Source organism: Lactuca virosa, chromosome 4 (genome assembly GCF_052849685.1).
Source record: "Lactuca virosa cultivar CGN04683 chromosome 4, Lactuca_virosa_CGN04683_v6, whole genome shotgun sequence".
NCBI lineage: Eukaryota > Viridiplantae > Streptophyta > Magnoliopsida > Asterales > Asteraceae > Lactuca > Lactuca virosa.
This window is the reverse complement of record NC_136429.1, coordinates 104698658-104703916: the sequence shown is the minus strand read 5'-3', so window position 1 is coordinate 104703916 and position 5259 is coordinate 104698658.

Genomic DNA, 5259 nt, shown 5'->3' with positions numbered 1-5259 from the left:
ACATCACTCACGGTCGCTTTACCCTCCTCTCGGGTATCCATGACGTAGGCAACATATCCGGCGCAACCCTGTTGAAGGTAACGCCTAGCCCTCGCCGCTGAGCATAAAGTTGGCCCGCGTTGTTGCCTCTCGTCCTGAATCACCAGCTCTCCCCCACTTGGTGTCCTGAACCTGACCAACTGCTGCGCGCAGTCGGTCACTGCCCCATTGGGGCTCAACCAATCCATACCTATAATAACCTTGTTACCCCGCAACAAAATAGGAACCAAGTCTACTAGGTAGCTCTCCTCATACAGCCTCAGAACACAATCTCTGAAAACCTCTGATGCTCGAACTGATCGGTCATCAGCAATCTCGACCTCTAGAGGGCAATCCAACATGCCCGAAGACTCAGGGAACCTATTGTTGAGTGCAAGAGAGACAAATGATCGGGTAGCACCCGAATCGAACAACACCTGAACTGGAATACCATTCACATGGAATGATCCTAAACAGAACACATAACATGGCACATAAATATCATAATCAACATATAATAAAAGCTAGGGAGAAGAAATGATACCCGTCACCACATCGGGTGCAGCGCGTGCCTCCTCGGTAGTCATCTGGAAGGCTCGGCTCCTTACCACTGGAGCCTCTGAATTGACCTGACGGCCATCCGTGATCCGCAGAGTCGATGGAGATGGTGCCGCCGCTGGCGTTGCTGCCGATGCTGTCAACCTCGGGCAATTGGCCTTTTTATGGCCTCGCTGGTTGCAGTGGAAACACAACAACTCTGATGTCTGAATAGCGGGGGTAGGGGCGGTACAATCCCTGCTAAAATACCCAATCTTGCCGCATTTGTAGCATCCCGATGAGTACAAGCTCCCTCATGCGGCCTGCCACATTTCTTGCAGCGACTCTGGCCTGGCTGGCCCTTCGACCTAGTGTCAGATCCTTTGGGTTTCTTCCCCAAAACCCCAATAACCTGCTCCGTCTCTGCCTTCCTCTTCCTGAGGTGCTCCAAATCAATCTCCCTCTCCCTCGCCCTGGCAATCATGGAATCCAGGGTCGGGCATGCGGAGTAGCTGACATGCTCCCGAATATCAGCTCTCAACATATCATGATAGCGGGTCTTCCGTATCTCCTCATCCCATGCATATTGAGACACCAATAAGGCCCTCTCCCGAAACTTGGCGGTAATCTCCGCCACCGTCTCCGTAGTCTGTCTCATGTCAAGAAACTCTCTGGCCAACTGCTGAAGCTCCACAGCTGACGCAAACTCAGCCCTAAACCTGGTCACAAAGTCAGACCAGGTAATAGCCTCAATAGCCGAGGCTCCCAAAGAATCACCCACTGACTCCCACCAATCTCTAGCCCTGTCCCCCAAACATCCAACAGCATACCAAACCTTCGACCCCTCAAGGCAGAAGCTAGTCAACTGAGCAGACTCCATGTCTGCAATCCATCTCCTGGCAACAATGGGGTCCTTCACCCCGTGGAAGTCTGGTGCACCACATCCCCTGAAGTCCTTTATAGAGAGTGTGTGTATCCCCGTCTGGCCAGATGCCATATCACTCCTGAATGCCTGGAGGTGATCCTTCATCAACTCGACAATCCCCTCCTTGATCGACCCGAAAATCATCGGGGTCACCTCAAGAATGGCTCTCGTGATCTCTGACGCGATGAATTCGCACAGTCCCTCATCAACTGGTTCAGATCCCGAACCTAAACTAGTTCTTGATCCCGATCCTGATCCTCCTGCTCCGTGGCGTGTAATCATCACCATTCTGAAATAAAACACATAATTATTAGGTTCATACATAATCTCGAGAGGTTTTCTCATACTACAAGTTCTTTGGTTCTATCTTATCCCTCATTGACTCGAGTACGGATCCTATGCTTCCAGTAGTACAGGCCCATACTACCTTCCCCATCTATCCGTACTTTCCTCAAGGATTGCCTTGATTTTACCAAGTCCCTTCTACTACTTCTGCTCTCCCCTCTAATCTCATCCTAGGCTTACCCTAGGGTAACTCTCCTACCTACTCTCCGCCATCAGCTGCACAAGTAATTCCTGCCACCTTCACCTAACTAGCTTGTGAATACCATTACATATCGCCAAGACCAGATAATTTTTCGAATGAGAGGTCCTACCCTACAACGGTCAGATTCAACCAGAGCTGCGCAATAGGGCTAGACCTAACCTTCTGAAATTATTTAGTCCTTGCAATATCTAACTTAACGTATTCGTTTACTAGTTAACTGAAGATAACCATAACTCCTAAAAGCACGAAGCAAAAACATTCGAGCATTGAGTACCCATACCAAGCATATCCTATTCAGGCATTTATGTTACTCACTAATCAGCTCTAGTACGTAACTCAATAAGCACATATAGCAGGCACATAAGGCATCCCCTAGATCCTTAGCCCTAAACTAGTGTGTAGTTCTCATACAAATATGACATGCATGTAAGGCATCATCCCTAGATCCTTAGCCCTACTCTAGCATCCAGTTCTCATAATCATATCATAACATAACATAAATGTATGGGTATCGTGGGGAAAAATTACTTGAGCTCGGCTGGTCGCGCACATCACACACCTTGTTCTTTCTCAAAACTTTTTACTTTAACTCTTAGAAAAACCATTTTCTAAAAAAAAATCTTTCAAACCCTCGATTTGAGTCCAGACACCCCCGAGAGTGCGTCCGAATCCCTCAAACCAAGGCTCTGATACCAACTTGTAACATCCCAATTTTCTAGACCAAAAATTTTATTTTTAATTAAGAAACTTATAAACAATTTACTGAAAAACATCAACGATTCATATCATTTCATAAAACCTCAGTCACGTGTCTAAAACCATAACATAAAATAGCAATAATGTCAGAGTACAATCCTATGGATCTCAAAGTGCGGAAATCATATGTGTGTGGGTGATGTGCAACTACCGCGCCGGCTCCTTCCCCTTCGCTGAAGAGGTACCTGAAACAAAACTGAAAACTGTAAGCACGAAGCTTAGTGCGTTCCCCCACCATACCACATACCACATAACATACATACTGTCGGGCAATTCTGGGGTGCCTGACCTACCCTATCTGGCAATTCTGGAGTGCCGACCTGCCCTCTGGTTTATCCCAACCGGCTACGGGGACTATTTCACCCCTACTACTACCACATAACAATATAGCATAAACATATTATCAGACATATCTAGGGTGCCCGACCTACACTGTGGTCCTTACGACCGTAACTCGGGGACTAATCCCCTACTGCCTACTATCACATAACATCGTATCATGCTAGCACATAATCATAACAGATATCAACAAACCAGATAATTATCACGAAGACCATTATCTCTACTATGACTCTTACTAGTGGGTCGGCCTTGGTGCCTTAGACCCACCTCTACTGGAAGGTAACTCACCTCAGTGTCGTGAAGTGTCTGAACTGTCCTCACTGCCGGGATCAACTCCTCTCAACTCCTACACATACAACCTTACTTAATTTACCATTACATACTCTTAACCCTTACAAGGGTTACTCAGGTCAAAGTCAAAGTCAAGGTCAACACCTTGGTCAAAGTCGACTTTGGTTCAAAGTCAATGTCTGGTTGACTCAACTCGCCGAGTTGACCCCACAACTCGTCGAGTTCCATAATCCTGAGAACGCTAAAACTTTGACCCTACTCGCCGAGTCTTACAATAACTCACCGAGTTCTCCTTTAACAAAGTCGGGACCTTCTACAACTGACTCGCCGAGTTCATCTTCATCCGGGTTAAATTGTTTAGTCCTTGACTCGTCGAGTTCTTCTTGAACTCACCGAGTTCGTCTTCATATGGTTGGGATATTGCCTTGAACTCGTTGAGTTCATCCTTGAACTCGTTGAGTTCATCCTTGAACTCGTCGATTTCTTCGATCTTCAATACTCTATTCCAGTCCACCTTGTTGAGTCCTCTTCTAGACCCAACCAGATCGATCCGAAGCCAAAAATGTTGGGGGAACCATACCCTGACTCGCCGAGTCCCATGAACGACTCGCGGAGTCCCCCAAAGTCCATGTCCATTCAGTTGATTTTAGTCGAGCTCAATGCATCCAGAACATAAATTTGACCTCCTAGGGTCCATATTACACGTAAAGCCATGAAATTTACGTCCATGCATGGGTCTTCAAACTCAAAAGGTCCAAAAATGGAGTCTACAAGATGCATGGGGCTCTTATGGCAATAAAGTTGACACCTTTATGCCATGAGAACCCTCCTAGGTTCAAGATCTGAAGTCATCACTCTCTATTACGTTTTAAACCCGAAGGTGACTTAGAAATGCCCCAAAAATGACAAGGTTCAAGCCCTAAAGAGGATCTAACTCATGGAAAGTCAAGGTTGAAGCTTTTTACCTTGGATGAGTTGGAAATGAAGTAAAACCTCTAGATCTACTTGCTTCCTCTAGAACCCCAAAGCTTCCACTTCTTTCTTCAAGCTTCAAACAACCAAAAACACACAAAAATGGCTCAAGAACACTCCAAATGCTTTATGGTTTCGAGTTAGGGCTTTTCTGGACTGAGAGAGACGACGAAGGCTGAAATGGGACGAGATAAGGCGTTTAAATAGGGTGCAAACCCTAAATATTAGGGTTTCACCAAGACAGACCTACTCGTCGAATCGGGCTCCCGACTCGTCGAGTAGGTTACTTAAAATCCGTGTCCAAAGTCTAGTCTACTCAACGAGTTGGGCCTCCAACTCGCCGAGTCCTAGTGCAAAAACATACTATTATTTAAATTTAAAATACGTACCGGGAACCGGGTGTTACACATGGCCAATGTTTTTCCTCCAAAACCATACATTTAACTGCTTCAGGTCACCTACTGATCCCTTCTAAAAACGGATGTTACATTAGGACTTGTACATAAGCTAATTTTTTTAACAAGTGTGAGGGTATCAGGATGTCAAGAGAGCAAGAGCTAAGCCCGTATGGATGAGGAAAATTGGAAGAAAGTTGTAAGCTCTTTTCTATACAACAAAACATATAAACCGTTCTCAGGAAACCAATGTTGTTAGGCAATCTTCTTGTTGTGACTTGTTTATTATGGACTTAATGCATTTGTTATAAATTCAATAGTTTAGTATTTTAGTCTTTGCTAGTTTATTAGATTGATATTCAGGTTTATGTTGATATTATGGTACTTTGGTATTAAATTTTTTATTTTAACTTATAAGTTTACTAATATACATATTTATTTTGTAGCCGGATTATCTTGATGGTTATCTTGATGTT